A 21,928-nucleotide genomic window follows, 5' to 3' on the forward strand; every position below is an offset into this window, starting at 1 on the left:
AGAAAGGATTCAACTGCACCCACCATAAAGAGAGTGTATCTTTTCCAGAACTTATTGGGGATTGTCTTCATAGTTGTACCAACCATCCCATCATCACCTTGGACAACAATAATGTCCGTTGTAATAACCAGGGGAGAGACATTTAAAAATAAGGTGATAAATATATGGATGGGCAAGACTATATCTGATGAGAATGGCATGGGCTAATCCTTTAGTGAAAGATAAAACCGTGCCTCAATAGTGGCTGATGGCTAAAGTTAGTGGCAGCCGGCTGATCTACAAAGTCTGCTCTTAAGAAGAAATCAGAAACTTTGCAGTGTGATACATGGTGAGGGAATAGTTTACAACTGGCTTTTGTGTGTCTGAAGAAACAGCTCAAGAACATCTTAGTCACTGTCCTGCAAATCTCCTAACTTATTTAATTGTACAGAAGACTTCAGTAATTTCGAATACATTAATAGATGGCACATCAAGAAAATACTGCATTATTTTATGCCAGGAATTTGTTATACTTATGACGGCAGGTATCACAAACCAACAGCAACCTTTTCTAACTGCAGAAGAAACGTAATTTTTTTTAGAAAGCGTGCCTGAAATGTAGAGGGTGAGAAAATAGTGGGAGGTAGTTTGTATACTTTTGGCTGGGGTGTTATATTGTAAAGAAGTTCTGTAGTCTGTTTGGTTCTCACTAGAACTTCAGGTCTTCCTGAAAGACAGAATGGAAATCTGGAAGGATTTTTACATCACAATACAAAAGAAATGAAGCCTGTACAATTGAATTAGGGTATGATTTTTATTAAACTATTTTAAAATGTTATATACAATTTGAACATCTTGTGAGCAAGAGACCTTCCCACTCTTCTAATAAAATATACAGATATGAGCTGAAGTCCAAACAAACTCTCCTTCTGGGGCGGATGTGTGTGTAGAAATATAAACATTGGACTAAACTTCTCTCTTAAGCTGGCTGTTTCTAAGCTTATCCCTGAAGAACCTCTACTGTAGAGAAAGACTCCTTTTTAATCCCCATTTGATGCAACAAAGGCCACCTGCCAGTGTAACTCATTAGTAATTCCCCTGCACTTTCATCCAGAGATCAAGCACCTTCCAGCAGCATGCCTCAACAAGCATTTAAAACAGGAGTCTCTGTAGAATTTTTAATGCATCTTACTCATTCATTAAAGGCTGGAAGACTAGATTCAATGAGCTCAAGAGTCCTAAAAATCAAATAAAATCAACAAAAAAACACTTTCTCCCTGTAAAACAAGCATATTAAAAAGTACGCTGAAAACAACTTTCATGCCCCCCGCCCCTCGCCCCAAATGCGGGGCAGCCAGTAGGGATGCAGGGCAGCTTAGGCATGGGCTCCGGGTGGCTGTAGCGGGGAGGAGGGGCACATACAGACAGACACAGTGCCTGCACACAGCCAGGATTGCAGCCTGATGGTATGCGGAGCACTGCCCACCACAGCAGGTAAGTTGGGAAAGGGGAAGGGGCATTGGGGGGCAGGTCGAGGCCCCCACAGTGAGAGAAGGAGTGGGGTAGAGGCAGAGGCAGGGGCTAAGGTGAATGGGGTCCTGGGGCAGGCGGTGGGATGCTCGGAGCTTGGGCAGCTTGTCCAGGGGCATGGGGGGGCTCCCACCACTGCATGCACCTTGGGAGAAGCCCCCCAGATTTTTGCACCAGGTGCAGCAGAGGCAGGCTCCTGTTGCGGGCTGGGGTTTGTGCCCTGCTGCCACTGCCCCAGGAACCAGCTGCTGCATGCAGAGCCATGTGCCTGCTGCTGCCGTCTCCCAGAGCTGACTCCCAAGGCAGCAGCAGCAGCAGCAGGGTGCAGAGCCCAGCCCAGTGGCAGGCTGACTCCACTGTGCCCCATGCACACATCCAGGGAGCCCCCTGCCCCCTGGGCCTCTCCCGAGTTGTGTGCAGTAGAAACCCCTCACCCCCATGCCCCTGGACAAGCTGGTCGGGTTCTGAGTGTCCCACCACCTGCCCCAAGGCCCCATTCACCCCAGCCCCTGCCTCCTGCCCCACTCCCTCCCTCACTGTGGGGACCTTGATCTACCTCCCCATGTCCCTTCCGTCCCCCATACTCCTTCCCCTTCCTCAACTTGCCTGCTGAGGTGGGCAGTACTTCACATACCATCTGACTGTATGCAGGCTCTGTGTCTGCCTGTGCATGCCCCTTCTTCCCCCCTCCCCCAGCTGCAGCTGCCTGGAGCTCATGCCCAGGCTACCCTGTGACCCTACCCGCTGCCCCACATTTTGGGGGTGCTAAGCCCCATTGTTCCCGGCCTTCCTCCACCTATGCTCACAACCCTTAAAAATCATGGTGTGGGTTGAATTTTGTGGTTTCCACACAGTTCGCGAAATCACAATTTTCACAGGGCCCTACCCATAAGGGACAAGCCTATAGTGTCTGATGGGGTGCACTGAGGACACCTACAGGGGCGTTTCTGTAGACCCCAAGAGGGATGATCCCAAACTGCTAAGAACGGCAAGACTTACACTTAGGGGCCACAGGGCCTGAAGCCTGGAGAAGGCCAAAGACAGGGCCTGGGGCCCAGATACAGATAGATGCAATGAGAGAGAGAGAGAGAGAGCCCAGGAAGGCTCAGCACCCTAAGAGAAGGTATAGACAAAGGTTTGGAAGGCCAGAGAGACAAGAAGCTGGGGACCCAGAAGTTCGATTCAGTCAGTAGATTAGAGTTAGAGGGTTCAGCAATAGAAAAAAGAGCGGAGGCCAAGAAGGCTGAAGCCCAGCACAAGAACAACTGCAAGCCTACTCGAAGACCCTCAGGCTGCCTCCCTCATAGTAAATAACAACACCCAAGGTGTGGTGGGTGAGTAAAGGAAGTCTCTAGAGTTAGAGCCAGGGCAGGAATTGTGTGGCCACCAAGGGGCATCACAGCCACTCCTGGGACATGAACCTGTCACACCACTTTTATTCAGTATTTTCATTAAAAACTTGGATGATGGACTTGAAATACAGGTACAAAATATTGTTTGTAGATGATAGCAAGCTCGCAGCCTTTTGGACTGCTCAAATACTTTTATTACGACTTAAAATGTCTTGTTAAACTTCACTGCAGAACAACGAGGAAGTTTTTTTGCCGCCCTGCCTGCCATCTGACACCTCCAGGGAAGGAATTCTACCTGTTTAACACATCAAAGAGCTAGCTACTCAACACAGCTCACAAAGACACTCATGGACCCAGAGGGACAGCCTTCCATCTTCAGCTCCTTCTCTGTAAAAATGAAGTTTATTTCCTACCTATGGGGACTTTTTACCATCTTGTACCATCTACACTTTTCCCAGAGCCTGACAAAGGGACTTTGATCCTGAAAGCTTGCAGAAAAGGACAATTTTCTTGCCATTTTCCAGTTGGTCTAATAAAAGGTATCATTTTGGCACCAAAACTAGAAAGTTTTTTGTATGTCTTGATAAACAGGAAGAATGGTTGAAATCAATAAGATATGATTAATAATAAAAATGCAAACTATTACACTTAGGTAAGAAAAACAAAATGCACAAATACAAATTGGTGAATATCTGTCTAAGGATATATGTCAGAAAAAAGATCTGGGTTTAGGGATCATGCTGATTATGAGTTAACAATGTGGTAGTGTAGTGAAGAGGCAAATGTGATTTAGGGAATGCATTAATGGGAGTGTCATATGTGACTGTCCTATTCTACATAGCATTAGCAAGACTATTTGTTTGATTTCAGTGGCATATCTTAATCCAAAAGGAAAGGGATGGCACCATATCAGCAGGCATCACAGCTTAAATTTTTTATGCAGAGCTTTTTACTGTAAACTGTGCAATATAAAGGTTGCACATTAAATACTCATTTAGGAAGACTGGTCTTAGGCCCAGTCAATTGGGTGTAATTGAACTGGAACTATACCATTAACTTCAATGGACAAAGGACTCGGTATGTAATGCAGCTTCTCTAGGAGTATTGATAGGCCAATAAACTTTAACTGTAGTATTTACAATCAAGAACCTGATCCCTTCACTTAGTGAGTGCCCTTTGCCTTAGAATAGTCAATAAAGTTATTAAAACCACCGTGTATACGTGACTCTCAGAATGCATATAGTAAGAAATAAAGGTCGATGAAGGTTAAAGAATTACAGTAGCATGGCACAGCATAACAAACCCAAGCCAGACATTTCAATGAGAGGAAATATTATTTAGTTACTGGTGAGATTGCATGATTTAGCCAGCTTGTGAACAAAGATAACATTTACCTGTCTTCCTCTGGGTCATTTTTATTTAACTGAGTAAAAGCTTTCCTTTTAGTATAGACTTTTCTAGCTCCTTGTGGGATCTTTCTCACCACAGTACTTCCTCTGGCTTGTGTAACTGGCCAGAAAGGCAGTGCAGACTGGAAAGTGGAAAAAAACCTGAGCTGCATGCAACCATTTAACTCCTCTATTTCTGTTCTTTCATTTTTTACACCCAGAAGAACTGGTCCTGCAAGCCCTTATTGCAGCAAAACTCAAACTGAATTCTCTAGATCCCTTAAACTCATTTATTTAAAAACTGTGGTGTTGACTCTGGAATACATGTGGTAACTCAAAGAGTAAATTAATTATAGTCTTAGGCCAGATACAAACATATTACACATAAACTAGTATAAGCAGCTGAAAAACAACCCTACAACCATAACAGAACAAGGTCAGGGCACATAGATTGGTTTAAAAATGGTGGATCCCTGTCTAAGGTAGACCTGGATCAATGAGATATCAGACTTAATCAATTTAAGTTAAACCGGCCTATCAAACTTCTATACCAGAACCCTTATTGATTTATGTCAGCTTGCTGTCCTCCTCACAGCTCAGGAGGCTTGCGCCGGGTAGCAGAGACTGGGACACTCCATAGAAGGAAGAATTGGGCCCCTCTGGTGCCACCAGTGCCAAGATCTGAGGGTCCTGGTCCTTCCTGCTACAGAGCGCCTGGGCTGCCCCTCATTGGCTGCCAGGCACATGCCCCCAACCCCCCACTGTCACCATGAACCCTCCCCTGCAGCCTGCCTAGGCTTCCAGGAGAGCCCCAGAGTGGGTCACAATGGCACGTCCTTCAGCCCAGACCACAGTAGCGGGGGGTGGGAGGGGTGCCCTGGTGACTTGCTTTGGGATTCTTCTGGTAGCCGAAGACATGGAAAAGGGTCTGCAGTGACAGCAGGGGTTTGGAAACCTGACGTCCCTCCCCTGTATGCCTGGGATCCAATTAGGAGTGGTCCTTGCTCAGCTGTGGTCATCTATCCTCACCAGTCTCCAGCATGCTGGGGGGCATGTGAGAGCACCGTCCCCCACCCCCCTGGCTGCCTTCTGGTTTTGGCCAGTACAGGAATTTGCATACCCCCCACCTTCCCCACCAAGAGCAAATGTGTGTTCTCTTTGCCCCCAATCCAACCTATGCAGTTTAGAGAAAACCCCATAGGTTTAATCAATTCTACCTTGGGCTTTTTGAATGTCTGTACCTAGTCTTATGCAAATTTAAGGCTAGGTACAGCCATTACACTTATACCGGTATAAGTGCTTGGAAACTGGTTTACACCCATAACCATACAGAAATTCAATTCACATAGACCACTTTAAAAATGGCAGAACCCAGTCTAAGATAAACCTGGATGGATGTTGTAGTATCAAATTTAAGTGATTTAGGTTAGACCGATCTATTGAACTTCTGTACCAGATCCCCTCCTGACTGAAGTTAGGTTGCAGTTCAGCAGCATCCCAGGCTTCTTTATGGACCCCCACTAATAATACCCCATGCAGGGTGGCTCACTAGCCTCAGCTGTATTTGTCTGACACCTCCCCCACACTGTGCTGGCTCAGGTCTGGGTGCATAGGGACTGGGCCTGTGCACTGGGTGCCTCCGCTCCCCCACCTGCCACTACTGCCCAGCCCTAGCTCCCAGCCCTAGCTCCTGCCAATGGCAGCTGGCAGGGATGCGGAGTGAAGGCACCCGATATGTCCAGACCCAAGCCACCAGAGCTGGGCGGAGGGTGTGGGGGGGCGGACCCCCTGCCACTGACAGCTGGCAGGCCAAGGCTAGGGAGAGGGGCTGCGCTGGCCAATCAGGGATGGCAGGCTGCTTGGATGGGTTTGGCAGTCTTCAGCATCCTGCTGGGAGGTGTGCAGGAGCACCCCCAACCTGCTGGCCTCAGCCAGCGCAGGTACACTACACCCCCCCACACCAAGGGCAGATGTCTGTTCTGTTCACTTCTGACCTATCTTTGGATGCTTAATGTAAAGCACGAAACTTGGACTGTTTCCACCTTGGGTTTTTTGTACTGGCCTGAAGATAAACTGTAATCTTGATATATACTGAGGCAGGCAGCAGAGAGGAGCAGGGAATAAGAGGGCAGAGATTTGGGAGGGCAGGGACAGGTGCAGGATGGCAAGGGGTAAGGGAAGAAGGGAGCAATGGGGGACAGATGGCAGAAGTCAGGCACAGGCACAGGGAGGCAAGGGGCATGGGAGCTTGCAGCAAGGGACACATGGTGGAGGTAAGTGGCAGGGGGATCAGAAACAGGTAGATGGTGGGGGCAGGCAGGAAGGACAAGTGGCAGGGAATCTGGTCCCATGCCCCTCACCGCCCCTTTGCCTACCACAGCAGTGGGGACCAGTGGGAATTTATGATCACCTTCCACTAATTAGACTCTATACATGGAGATTTATAACAAATTTATAATTTTCTAATTATAGTGGGGGCAGGGAAGGTTCATCATAAATTTGAAGTTGTCTTGGACCCAGGTGAATACAGTAGTTTCTTTAGGGTTTGTTACTGTTGTTTTGATTGTTCCTTCATCAGATTATCAAAATAGTTTTTCAGTTCACCTCTCAATTTGAGTTTGTTTAGTTCATTTTCAAATCTTTCCTCTGCCTTAGACCTTCATCTGCATTATTCAAAAACCATCCAAATAATTAATTTAATTTAATTAATAATTGTATATAGGAAATATACGTGGAACCTGGCTCCTACAGTTTTCACTCATGCTCTGAATAAGGTCCTAATTCTGAAGAACACTCACATATATTAACTTGACTACCATGATTGTAGGTAGTCCCATTAATTTCAGTTCACAGCATAACATTAAATGTGCATCACAATGTTTACAAAATCAGGGTTAAGGAGTAGACATAAGCAGGCAGCTGGAATGAATCATATAAGTGTTTTGCTGACATGGCCCCTCAGTGAAAGTTGTTCAGGAACCTGTTGGGAGAATAAATGATGTGAGATTTTTTCTCCATAACAAAACTTCCACCCTGGGTTGTTGGGGTTTTTTTTGTTTTCTTTCAGTGCATCTTCCCACCTTGGCCAGCAGGGAAACCAGTCCATTTTTTAAATACAAACAAATGTTGTGTTTTGTGTCTAGACTCACCCTACCAGAGACCCACACATATACAGAGTCAGGCTATCATGCCAAAGTGATATAATAAGGTGAGAAACTAATGTCAATAAGGGTGGGTAAGTTGGAAAGACCTACAGTGCCCTGTGTCAAGAACCAAGCTGTCAAAGCAAACCTATTTTTTTATTTGCTTATATAGTTCAGAGCTAAAATGCAGGCTTTGTCACATTTTCTTTAATAGCTCCTTTCAGCTTGTATTTTCCTCTAATGCTTTGAATCATTTTCTTTGACAGCTATCTCACCTGCAAGAAAATCTGCATGCTTGTCTCGCAGATTTAGCATGACCTAATTGAATGAGGCTTGTTCCTGACAGGAGAAAGGGGTTTTGTTTTTCCTTTATAAAAGTCAAGATCATGTAGCAGATAATCCTGTAAATCTGGCTTTGTTTAAACGCTAAAGTGGGACTACTCTGCTAGTGTGTAAGAACTGAAACCAAGAGTTTCACCCATGGCGGGAAGATCTGTGCCCAAAGGTAGAAACCCAGCGCAGTCAAAAGACCATTCAGGAGCATAGGATCCTACCTGCAAAAATATAAAGCAGGATTGGAACCATGAAGAGAAAGTGGGCAAACCTCTTTGATTCAAAGTCTGCACTGAGTGGAGTAAAAAAAAAAAGGTTAAACTGTAAATTTGGCCAGGAAGATATTTTTTCCTCCATGAGAACCATTAATAAAAAAGAACATTTTATGAAAATTTCTCTTTATAGTATATGAGGATTATGTTAATTTTTTAAAAAAGAAACAAATGTTTTCTGGCTTTGGGAGCAGAAAATCAAAATAACTTCAGCTACTACTACTAATAACAGTGACAACAAAAATAACAATAATAATTTGGTTGCTCAGAACTCACAACACTTCCAGTCTGAGCTGTTTACAACCCTTCCACCCTCTCATTTTTATGAGAAATCTGATATTTTATCATGAAAACTGATTTTTGCAAGGATTCTGAATAGGCAAACCCCCCTTTTTTCATTTAAAATATTTCAGTGAAGACTATTAAATTAATTCCATTTAAATATTTAAACATTTAATATAAAAATATATATACCTGAAAACTAAAACATTAGACTATAAAAAGAAGTGATTAGCATTTAGGTATTGTAAGTGTGCATGTGCTCTCTAAATATGATGGACAGATAGAGAGGTGAGGAAATTTAGGACAATAGACCTGGAAATGACATCCTCCTCTTAACCCTTCTTATTTGTAAACACACTTCTGTTTTTCTCTTACATGCCACTAGGCCTTTCCAATCAGCACTTTCTACTCAATACACATACTTTACACTTTCCTGGGTCAGTACCAGTGTATTTTGTGATTTTGTATCGTCATGTGATATATTTGTTTTGAAGGGACGGTGATTGACTGTTTTGCAGGCTTTTGCTATGTCTTTGTTCTGTCATTTATTCTAACATTTTAAAGAGAAAGCTGACTTAAAAAAATCCCCCAAAACCAAACACCTGCACTTTTAGCATACTTTATAACATTATGCAGAAGCCGAAGGTGACTATAATTCATGACAGCAGCTACGTTATGCACATGGCTGGATTAGAGCACTCTAGAGCAGTGGTGCAAATTTTTTTTTGGTGGGTGGGCTGGATGGGCAGTACCCAGAGCATCTAGATCAGGTTGGTGGTACTGATCTCAGTTGCAGCAGGGCTCCATATACATCCAGGCAGTGGACAGTCCAGCCCTAAGCTGGCCCCATGGAGGGGCATGGCCCAGCCCCAATCCAGGCCAGGGGAAGGAGGGGATGTGGCCCACTTCTGATTTATCCTGGGCAGTGGGAGAGGGGTGGCCTGGCCCCGACCCACCACACAGGGTCTGGGGTTTGGCAGTGGGGAGAGGTGGCTGCATTAATTGCCACTGATCCCCTACTGCCAAATTTTCTGACCTATGTGGAGACCCACAGGCTGGATGCCATGGCTCTGGTCTGTGGCTGGAGGCTGCACACTCCTGCTGTAGAGCAACAAAGACACTGTGATAGTGGTCTCCATAATTCTGCTTCACAGCCTCAATCTGTATTTGGGGTATTTGTGGCCACCCTACCATTCCTATGTAAACTGAGAGCGGCAGTAGTAGGGGCCTTCTATCCTCTGCCAGTTATGGCAGCAGTACCTCTTTTTGAGAGCAGCTGGCTTTTTCCATTACTTACCACAGTGAGAGGGTGTACCTAATTGCATGGCTGGGCTCAGGTCGATGGATTCATTTTGGCTGAAAGCCAAGAGACATGGTCCAGATCAAACATGCCGCTGGGATGCATGATGCATCCTTTATAGTTGTGCCACACTTTTAAGATTTCCTTCATATACTTGGGGATTAAAACAATAGCATTTTTCATAAATTGAAACCTGAGATTCTGATTTAATCACATGACTCCAACAAAAGCTGAGGCCCTAGGCACCGGCCTATAGTGTCAAACATAGCCCTCCCAAGGAGCTTGAGTTTAGAACATGTTCACAGGAGTGATGCTCAACTCTTAAGCTTCCTATGTTTGCTCTGGCCAGTGCCAGGTCTGTTTGTAAATAGAATCATAGCATCATAGAAAATAAGGGGTGGCAGGGACCTCAGGAGGTCATCTAGTCCAACCCCCTGCTCAAAGCAGGACCACCCCCAACTAGATCATTCCAAATAGGAGCTCTGAGCACTGTATACAACTCTCACTTCCTTTCCACTTAGCGAATGAACAGGTCAGTTCAATCTCTGTAAAAAAAACCCAACCAAGTCAGGCACCTGATTGTCTTTAATTTGTAAATGTTGTGGCTTTAAAACAATAAAAACAACAGTTTTCAGCTGCATATTAGTTACATTGTATTCACTGTGAATACACATCCCCACACCAAAGGGAAAAATAATTTATAAAGTTCTGTCAAGGCTTTAAGCTTTTATTTGGCGAGAACAGCACAAGAACCTGATCTGGCATAGAGCTGAGTGTTTTTCTTGGTAGGCGGGTGGAGAACTTTGGTCTGAAATGTTGCCAAGGTTAAAGGTTGTTATGGTGATTGTACAAAGCATACTTCAAGGGAAGAACGCAGCACAGACCTATATCTTTTTTTGGTGGTCAGGGATAAGTGCAGATATTTGGAGAGGTTAAATCAGGTTCAAAACGGCTACCCAATTTAAACTTGGTGATCTTACAGGTCCGGTGAGACCAGAAATCAATCTAAACCTAAGTTCTGTGCCCACAAACTTGTGGCGGAATGCCGGGCTAGCGGTTCCGGCACCGCTTGGGGAGCTGCGGGCTTTATGGAGCGGGCGAGCGCGCGGCTTGTGGGGCGGGATTGGAGGTAGCTTTATGACCGCCTTCAAGGTTCACCGAGCTGGCGCAAGTAGACGACTTAGAGTAAGTTGTTAGTTTTCTGTAATAAGTCTATAGGATGTCTGTTGGTTCATGGGGTTCCGGAGCAAGCCCTTGCTTTCCACCACTGGAACTAGTCCAATGATGGGTGCGGCTGCTGACTCCTTAAGTCCCAGAACTGGTCAACAGCTCATTGAGATGGGATGTTAGTAGTAGAAGTTATTACGGAGTAGATATAAAGTGAAGTAAAAATTTGTTTTATTCACTCACCTGGCCTCACCCTCTTACGAATAAGAGGGGAGACTGGCTGGAACAAAGTTGCGGTAAATATAAGTATGGAAAGTGTAGATATGCTGTCTAAGCTGCGAAGAGAGGCAGTCAAGAAGTGGAGTCTCCGATGTTTCTTCAGTTACAGTATGCCAGATACAAAGGGGGTCTGTTGGCCCATAGGATTCACTAGCAAGCCCTTGCTTTCCACCACTAGAACTAGTCCAATGATGGGTGCGGCTGCCCACTAGTTAGTCCTAGGGCTGGTCAACAGCTCATAAACGGGATGGTGGATACAAAATTGTAACACGGTGAATCGTTGTTGATTGTCGGATTTTCGAGGCCTTAGTTTTCGCTGGGATACACCCGGGCGGGGAGGCTGAGGACTGGCTACAGGGTGATCAGGCCTGCAGGGTCATCCAGTCGTTATCTCTGCTACTTCCTGCCTCTTTACCTCTTTTATAGATGTTGGTTGGACTGCCTCTGTGACAGTCACTACGATATAAGTTAAGCATACGGGGATAGGATAGTTTCTTTTACACAGTAGTTACTAGGCAGATTTTCTACATAAGTTTCGTTTCTGCAGAAATGACACAGATAAGAAATGAAATTTACAGAATGTACATGTACAGCTCGATACAAGCAGAGAAAAGTACAAAGCATTCATTTTGATTAAAAGCCAAAACGTCAAGGTTATATAAATGTGAGAGTGCCGCACGGCAGTTATACAGAAATGAAATAAGATTTTTACAAAACTCTAAAAATGGGAGAACGCAGTTTAAGATAAACCTGGATCACTGTAGTATAAAACCTACCCAGTGTAGGTCAAACCAGCGCATTATACACTTTCCCTGTGCAGCCCCAGGGCTGGGAAAACCCAGGCACCAGCCCCAGCCTCGGTGGGCATGCCTGTTACCATGAGAAGAGAGAAGGCTTTAGAAGGAGCTGAGTCAGTAGGCAAGGGAGCACCTGACCGGAAAGAGTTGTGCTTTAACTGGGATATAAATCCAGTGCCAGAGCTGTGGCAGGCAGTCCTGCCCTGGCTGCTGAGATGGAAGGAGCTCCTGGACAAGTAGCAGAAGGAGACTCCGCATTCCTAGGGGTTAAGAGATAGCAGTCTTAAAGCTGAGCTAGGGTCTGGTGATTTAGGGATTGAGACAAGGGGCCGTGGTGGTCTCAAGAGTCTGGGGAACAGGGCCAGAGATTGGGAAGAGAGTTGGGACAGAGAAAGTTCAGTGCCTAGCAGGGGACCAGGATGGTCCAGTGCCCAGGAGGGACTAAGTACACAGGAATAGCCAGAATGAGCAAAGTGCCTAAGTGCAGGTGGATGGAGACAGCAGCCTGAGCTCAGGAGGGGGCAGGAAGGTTGACTGCACAGGGACTGCAAGTCCCAGCAGTGGTGGAGATGGGGTCCCAGTATAGTCTTAAAGCAGTGCTAATTGTTAACATCTGTGAGGCATGGGTGTGGGTACTGGGGAAGAGATGGCCCACATAATTATTCCTTAAGATAATGAACAGTGACACCAGCACTCATGAGGATATTGGACTTTGGACATCTGACTTCAGAAGCCCCCCCGCCTTGACCAGCCAGCCCTCCCAAACCCCATCCCAAAAGCTGCTCTGGGTGCAGTGGCATTTATCAGCATTCACTGCTGCCGGAGTTGAGCAAGTAAGTCCCAGTGGGCAGAGGGGCAGGAGGGATGGGGGTATAGGTTCACTAGGGGGGTCAGAGGGCTAAAAATAGCCCATGAGCCCCCCTGATCCCTCCAGACTCTCTTGGACCTCAGAAAAACCCCATCAGTCATATATGTCCCTCAACCTCATTTGTGGGTTGCGCCTGCCTCCCCGCCATCTGCTGGTGGACCCCTGATCCCCCTCCAGCCTGCTTGCCCCCCAACCCCTCTGATAGCCACCTCTACCCTGATTTACATAATATTGGGCAGCCATTTTAAACTGATTTAATCTCCCCTTAAGGCCCCTGAATCTGTACTTAGCCCAGGAGCTTTAAGGAAAATGGCATGATTATGGCATCTGAAAAATTTGATTAAATAAACTAGAATTTCAAATGATCAGTTTATTGTTTTGTCATGCATATGCAAAGGAAAACTTATTGGTGCTTATTTCCTCCTAATGTCTTTTTGTAATTCTTAAATATTCAAAGGAAGCACTACATCCTTACTTGGATCCTGATCCTGATCTGGCACAGACTTTCAGCCTGAGTCTAGCTTCCCACGCATCATTTGTTTTGCCAGGTGCACCATCCCTGTTCCACCATCCATGGATCTGGTCCTCAAAATCATGACTGGCTTAAAAATCATGACATTTTATTTAAGTTATACTTTCAGGTGCATTTTGTTTATCTTTTTTTTTTCTTTCATAGTATACTGTGGTCATGTTTTCAAGATTTTCTCTAAAAGCATGTCAGCTAGAAACTTACATTTCTGGTTTTGAAATCTAGTGTTCTTATTAATCTAGGAACTAAATTATGAAAAAAACCAAACAAACACTGCAATACCTGAGATAAAATGGTAACACCAAAGCCCTGGCAATGTACCTCAAGCCTAACCTCAATGTAAGGGGACAGCACATTCTCCCCACCTATTTAGCTCTTTATCTCTGCTGAGTTTGCCAGACAATGCTAATACTTATATTGGTGTAAATCAGTAAACCCCTAGTAAATTCATCTGACTCTAACTGCTTTATGAGAGAAGCTTTTTTGTTGAATATATTACTATAACAGATTTTTCACAGGAAGTTCTGGATCATATCTTTTTTTTTGCTTTGCTTTGGGGATTAACTCAATGAGTGGTTGTTGCTGATAATAATTTAGCTTGGGCTGGAAGAAAGCAAACTGGTTTTGGTTTTTTTCCCACCCTAGAAGTTTCAGGCTAGTTTCTATTGAACAGATATCTATATAACAAATGCCAGCATCTCTATGAAGCCAAAGGGATTTTTCATATGAAAAATGTAAGTTGGATTTGTCCTCATTTCTCTTTTACAACTCGTTTAATTTTTTATATATATTTTATTTTTATGAATATTATTTCCTGAGAACTACAACTAAAGCAGAAGCCCAACAATAGTAGAAGTTCAAAAGCAACTCTACAATAATAAACATTTTTGCACATAAAAAGGAGAGAAAAATCAGTAGGGGAAGTAGATTTCTGAGTTTAAAAACTAATATGAAGCCTAGCCTAAAATAGCCTAGATCTGAACATGAATTTTAACAGAATATAATTTAGTAGAATTTGTATATCAATATTTGAATACTGCTCCTACCACCTGTGCCTAAAATGAGCTAAACTAGGAATGAGAGAATATCAGACATTGAAAAAGCTGTTTGATCTAATGGATTTTAAGCTGAAGATAAAATCTGTTCATCTGGGAACACCATTCAGTGTTCAGAAAGCATAGTAATAAAATGGAACAGTGGGTGATTGGTGAATTGTTGTTTCTCAGAAAAAAAGTCAATCACAAAGCAGGGAGCTGGGTGGTCAGTTGTTTTTTCTAGGAAAAGGTTTGGCAGGAAACATCCTTATGTAAGAATTCTGTACAAATAAACTGGGGAGGCATACTTACTTTCTTATTTTTTCCCTGCATCTTAAGAAAGAAAACAGTCCTCAGCATTTTGACTTGCTTCAAAAAACAGGCAGCCTGGCTGGCAGCCCTAGGTAACCCCACTGTGAAAACATTTTTTGGTGGTTGATATTAATATTTTATGCTAATCACAACTAGACAGGCAAGAAACACAGTGCATAAGGTTAACAGAGCCACTCTTGTAGTGATGAACTGAATCACTTATTCCACTCATTTTTTTCTGTAACAGATGTCAAAAGCAAATAAATTCCCTGTAATATATACACTGTAAAATGTAGAGAAAAATGCACATGATACCAACAAAAGGAGAAAAATCGCCTCGCATAATTTGCTGCCAAAAGATGCTCAAATATTATAATTGTATTAAAGCAAAAATAGATTGCTAGTAGACAGAAGTTGTCAGCATTGCTTAATCCTATGCTCCTTTATTATTATTATTATTTTCAGCAACCATATATGTGCTGGACCTCAGTACAAGATCTTTCTTTGTGATTTTTCAGTGCCTTGCATAGAGGCTCTCATTTTGAATGGGGACTCTGGAAACTACTGCAGTACACTTCCTGTTTGATGTGCCGTGGGAATCGTACCTCTAGAGCCTGGGATGTCAATTGCTATCCACTTTTTCATTCTTTCCTGTCAATGGTAAGCCTATTGATGTTTCTCATTTACTAATACAATTTTCAGGATCAGTTCTTCCAAGAAGCAGCAAACGTCATTCTTATTCTAGTTATGGTCTTGCTCCAGACGCCTCCATTTTCCAACCCAGAATTTTCTTTATTTCCTTTGTCCGCATAAGGAATATGATCTAACATGGTCAGTTAAATTATGGTTAATTACTGCTTTCACAGCTTCCCAGATTATTACTATTAATTCAAAGACACTTGGCTGGTTTTCCCTCAAGAGAAGTAGCAAGTTCTTTGCAAGGATGAAAAACATCTATTCTCTCTCTTTTATGATGCATCCCTGACAGAAGTCATGTCAGTGGTAGAATAGTTGTGACATGATCAGAGGACAGTTCCCCAACTACATATCTAGATATCAGCTATACCCCAAATAACCCACTTTATAAGCAATTTATATTAACGAAGATTTTCTTAGGAGAACTTAAGTGATTAGGAGAAAGCAAAAATGGATTGCTAGTAGCCAAAAGGTATTAGTATTGCCTAATTTAGTGACTAATTTAAAATAGCTCTTGCTTTCTTTTTCACCAGTATTTTTCACTGTTAAGCAATTTTGTATCTTGGACATCCTCAAAGTACAAGATCAGGTTTATCAATGTAATACTATTTAGTACCTATAACATGCTGTGGCAGAAGACTATATTCTGTCCTTTCCAGGGATTAAACACAATCACCTAATATATATCTTTCCTGTATCTGTGGAAGTTTATAGGGATGAAGCTGAAGGGGGCTGGCTGGGTACATAAGTGCATGTGAATAAAGCAGCTAATGTGAGAAAAATATATTAGTGCTATTGATTAGTGGAGGTCCCAGAGCTACATCAGCTACAGTCTGGTGCAATGCTGTAGTGGTCATTAGTCTGTCATTGGCTAAGACTGGCTTTCTCCAGGAAAACTGTGCTAGCATCTTCTTCCCTGAGTAATGGGCAGAATTTAGCTATGCTGGCCCCAGGACCAGACTTGCTCCAGTTCCCACCTTGCTCCAGCAGAGAAGTGGATTGCAAGTGGTCTGTTGCTGGAATAGCTTACTGCCCCATCTATGCCATCTCACCTCCACTGGCCACCTAAACAGCACTGCGGTGCAGAGTCAAAGTTCTGCTTATTTTCTGTCTTTTACCGTCTGCCCACTTACCTGGGGAAGAGGTGAAGGGAGTAGCAATCCCACAGATGCTGCTTTCCTTCCTAAATTACAATCTGCGATATAAAATATATCATGTGGTTTGGTGGCTAAGGAATGTCTTACCCTCTCTTATTTCTCATCTAGGTATGTAACAGGCTGCAAATGTGTCCTCAGATCTAGGCTGCAGTAGCCATTTCTTGGTCCAGAGAATATGAGGTGCTAAGGTATTATTGCTCCTATTACCTTCCAGGGGAAATTTAGTGTAGTGAGGCTCTGGGCAAGAGATGTCTGGAAAACCCTGATGCCCTTAGCAAAAAAACTTGTAACCACTTGATTCATATCCTTGAACTAAAGTAAATTTGCCCAATCCAGGGAAATTTACCCTGTTTCCAGTGCAAAGGCAATTTCTTCTTGGAATGAGGCAGCTTCTTCCTAGGATGGCTGTTCCCTTGTGCTCAGTTGCCCTGAGGCACTTACCTCCAGGCTTTTACCTTGGGATTCCCTATGTTAGGCCAACTCTGTTAGTGCACCAAGAGTGTAGCTAAGTGGGGAGGGGGCCACAAGGGCACTAGCCCCAGGCACTGAGTTAATGGGGGGGCAAAAATTACAGCTGCTGCATTTCTGGCCTGGCTGTTGCCACTGGCAGTGCAGTCACTAATGCTGCCCTGGATGGTTTTAGGCTTAGCTGCAGAATATTGAATGCCCTGCCCTTTAAGTAGCAGGGCATTCAGGGACAGACATTACACATAAGTCAGTCTAAGTGACCAGAAACTAGTTTAAACTTGTAACAGAACACATGTTCAATGCACATAAACCAGTTTGAGATAAACTTGGTTGAATGTAGTATCAGACTTAACTGATTTGGCTCAAACCAGTTTATGCAACGTCTGTCCCAGACCCCTTGCTGATTTAAGATAAACCAAACACCCCCAGCATCCCGGCATGCTCTATGGGCTGGACTGGGTGGGGGTCTCTGCTCCACAGCAGGGCTGGCCCCTCTCTTCTGACCCCTGGCTGAAGCTCCCCCACTCCCATCACCACTCCCTGCTAGCAGGAATTTCCCCCTCCCCTCTGCCTTACTGAGGAGGTATCTGTGTATTAGCTAGCAGACTACATGCTGGCTATGGGCTGTGCTGAGTCAACAGGCAGAATCAGCAGCTAGCAGGTAATGTCCCTCTGTTGTTTTTTTAATTAGGTGATAAACACTGTTATCAATTCCCTGCCAGGCTAATCATAGCCCCCTGCGGAGCCTGGACATGCCCCACCCCTGCATTTCTGGGATACCTGTCCAGTTACAAAACTGATTTAGCCTAGAAAGGCTAGACTAACCTCCAAAAATTAAATGAATTCAGGCTCAGGCTTTTTGAAGGTCTGTCTCTATCCTCAGTATTTTGCCATGCTCTTTTCTTGTGCCAGAAAGAGTTAGTTAGTATTTTGGACATTAGGGCTAAGTACAGATGTTCAGAAAGCCTGAGATAGAATCGATAAAACGTACACAGGTTTCTATAAGCAGCCTAGGTTAGATCAGGAACAAACAGAATACACATTCAGCCTTTGGCAGGGGGAGTGTGCAGGCTACCTGCACTGGCTGAGGTCAGCAGGTTGGGTGTGCTTCTGCACGCCTCCCACTGTGCCCCATGGCTGCTGGAGAATGCTAAGTGAAGCTGAAAGGCTAAGCCACACCAATTGGCTGTCAGGTATGGGGGAGCACACCCCCAACTCCTGTCACCATGGACCCTCCCACACCCCAGCCTTAGGCTTCCAGGAGAGCCCTACAGAGCATCACTAAGGCACACCCAGCAGCCTGGGTGGCATTGGGGTTGCAGGGGGGGGCACTCCTCAGAAAGATGGGGCCCCTTAGAGCTCAAGCAAATGACAGGTGGTGGCACCAGGCTCCCTGCAGCCCCATGCTGTGTGGTAGGGAAAGGGGCGCTCTGCAGAAGAAAGGATCAGGTGCCTCAGAGCTCTGGTGAATGGCAGACAATGGCAAGAGATACCCAACACTGTCCCTGCAATCGCAATTCCCACAATTGCACTGGGTACCTACAACTGCCCCTGCCTAAGGACTTTGTATAAAGTTAGAAAAATACTGAACTACAGACACTCCTTTTCTCCTAGCTCTAGGTGGATTTGATCTAAGTGGTGCTGTTTTTTGTAAGCAGCATAGTTTAGATTAGTAGTGAACAGAACACACATTCGACCTTTGGTGGGGCAGGGCAAATCTTAGACCGGGTTCTGTCATTTTTAAAGCAGTGTGTGTGTGTGTGCGTGTGTGTGTGTGTGCGCGCGTGCACACGTGTGCGCACCAAAGTTCTGTTCTGAGTATAGACCAGTTTTGCATGCTGAACTTCTGTTTTGTTACATGTATAGACCGGTTTCCCATCACTTATACCGGTAAAAGTGTAATGTCTGTACCTGGCCTCTAAAGGTCAATGGCAAAGCTCCCGCTCATTTAAATGGGAACAAGCTTAGCTCCATTTTCACAAACATGCAGGATGGCTCATTAAACAAACAGTGCACCAGCATGCAATGTTTCCTCTTTCCCCTCTCAGAATGGCCACGGTTTTGAAAATTATATTCCCATTAATCATAGCTGCTCCCCTTTTTCTGCCTAAAAGAATTATCCTGTGCAGCCCTTCCTAGGTGCAAGCACATTTAAATAAGAAAGCAAATAAATAAAATGTTTGGTACAGGGAGGAGACAGCCAGAGAATGGGAATAAGTAGTATGCTGCTGCAGGGACATGAAACCCCAGTTTGTCTGTGCCCTCACTGGATTGCAATGCTGTGTGGCAGTGTTAATTGCCAAAAAATATTCCTCCTTTTACCCATGCACCACCCCTCTGAATGTCAATGGAAACTTCACACATACACTGAAGAAAGGATAGATCATGCCTGAATTTTAAAGGGAATATCAAGTCCCAACTTTTGCAAACCATTTTGGCTGAATGAGTAGTACTGTAGTTGCAGCAGACAGGTATATGAACAGCAGATTTTAGGCCTCTGCATGAGTTGTGTTACAATTGCATATAATTTTATTTGGGACCAATTTTCAAAAGGATCACAGCCAGAATTTTTCAAAGTTAGACACCTAATCCCTTATTTGGGCTCTTCTCAATAGAAGTGTCCTGATTTTAAGAAGAGCTGAGTGGCCACAGCTTCTCTTGATTTCAGGCACTCATCACTTCAGCCAGTTTTATTTAGCTGCCTTAAATGGGGATTTAACTACCAGACTTTTAAGTTCTACAGTTGAAAATTTGTGATAAAGTGCTTCTGTGGCTTCATATAATGCGACATTGAGCAAACGGACAGTTGGAGCAGCAGCCTTTAACTATGAGACCACAAGCTAGGAACTGCATTTTCTGATTGACTGCCCATTGACACAGCAAGGGAGCTATTTAGGGGACTGAGATAATAGCATCTAGATTTAAAGATGAAAGGGCTAATGACAGGTGGTTGCCAAAGAGTAGATCCCATCACTGGAATTCAGTTCCTTACCTCATCCATCAGGACCCGCATATGCTGCCTTTAGAACATAATGGACGCAACCCCACAAGCATGCATGTGCATTTCCCTAGGGACATATAGCAGCGGCACATAGTTGTGCTGCTGCTACTTGTCCCCAGGGAATGCCCCTGTATGCATGTTCTGGTGCACGGCAAATCGCCCTGGGTGGGGTAACGGAGGCTGATGGGCCAGCCCAGGTGCTGGCCCCACCTGGGCTGGCCCAGCAGCTTTACCTGGGGCCTCCCAGGGCTGCAGTGGCAGCAGGTCAGGTGCACAGAACCTGGCCAGCAGCTGGAGCATGGCCCTAGCCAGCCAGACCTTGGTTTCAGGTGGCACACACTGGAACTACGTGAACCACCCCACTTTTTTTTGGTGCGTGCTTTTTTTAGATACCAGGATTTTTCAGTATCTAATTTGGGCTCCATGCTGCAAATATGCAGTGTGGAGAACCTTTTGATGTGCACCGTGTGCATTTTGTGGTGCCTCAAAAGGCTCTGAGGTGCTGCAAAATGCACATTCCTGCTCATCTGGATGCGCCCAATGGTTCTTTCCTTTTCAGTATGTAGTAGGGATAAATAGGGGATTGTTTGTGAATCTTTTTATCTCTGACAAGAGGTGGATTGTCTAATTTTTCTAAATGGCACAGGCCATAAAAACTGTAAAAAGGCATATCAAATGCAGTGTAGAATATGCAAACTTCATTCAGATATTAAAGATCCTATGCTTGAAGATCTAAATTTTCTGCTGTCTCCTTGACAGCTATGCATGGAACAAAACCTTCCTATGGCAACAGAAGAAACAAGCCACCTAAATTAACCCTTTGGTCACCTTCAGCTGATACACATGACTGAGCAACATTTTTTGATTTTTTTTTAAACAGTTTTATATTTGCTGACATCATTGCTGATATTAAATGTCAAGTACAAGTTATAAGCTGTCCCATCTGGATATACTTAAAAAACTGGCAGAGACTGGTTTCTCAAACACAGTAACAGATTAATCAAATCAGACTTGAACGTGGCTTCACCTCTGTCTTTGTCAGTGTTGCAAGGATTAGCAGATTTCTGGAATCAAACTTGTATTTTTGACCTTCAGAAAGCCAATTTCTGCATTTAGCAGCTAGTTGTCCTCAGTGGAACTTCCCAGACTGGTGCTGGTGAAGTTGTTGACTCACTTGCTGCTAGTTCCAGTGTTCGGCCTGTCCCTGGCAATATGATTTGTTTAAATTAGCTGGACTATAGCGAAGAGAACTTGCCACATAGCTGGGCAGATATTTCATTAGCAACGGTAACATAAAAGTACTGTATTCAGTGTTACAGGGGGATAAGTTGTAGCCATGTTGGTCTAAGGACATAGGCAGACAAGGTTCCTTGGGTAAATCTGATCTTTTATTAGACCAACTCAATTTCAATGGTAGCAATGCCATCCAGATATTTCAAGACTTCATTTTACAATGAACAAAAAAGTCATAACTTCATTGGTCTAGCATGGTTATGGCACACACAGGAGTGAGATTGATATCATTATACCTGGTCATATTTGACTTCCTGAACTAAAGAACCAGGTACACTTCTACAGAGGAGAGGATTAGGGGCAGCCTTCAGCATAAGCCACAGCAAGATACCTTAACTGTTTTGCTCCAGGCTCTGAGACACCTTAACTGGACTGCCCCCAGATCTCATCTTTCAATGCTGCTTTCATCTACTCCCAGCCAGTCTGGTATAGTTAATACCCAACATGAATACAGGAACCAGTATTTAGTCAAGGAATGAGAGCTATCGTATATTTGGAGCAGGGCTCAAATTGTGGGAAGAGAGGGGAAGGGTCATGGGGTCATGGCACTCTTTGCTAACTTTGCCACTTTGAAACAGAAAAATTAGTAATACCACAGCCAGTGCACTTTGTGTATGTTCTAAGTATGGTCACTTGTGCCCTAGCGTTCTGGCCTGTCTGGCCTGGGCTCTCCATAGTGAGTCCTGCTGATCTGCTTGGTCGTGTCCACGTGAGCGTACATGTTTGGTTTCCCAGGGACAACTAGCAG

This window comes from Crocodylus siamensis, chromosome 2 (genome assembly GCF_052110815.1).
Source record: "Crocodylus siamensis isolate JL-2025a chromosome 2, ASM5211081v1, whole genome shotgun sequence".
NCBI lineage: Eukaryota > Metazoa > Chordata > Crocodylia > Crocodylidae > Crocodylus > Crocodylus siamensis.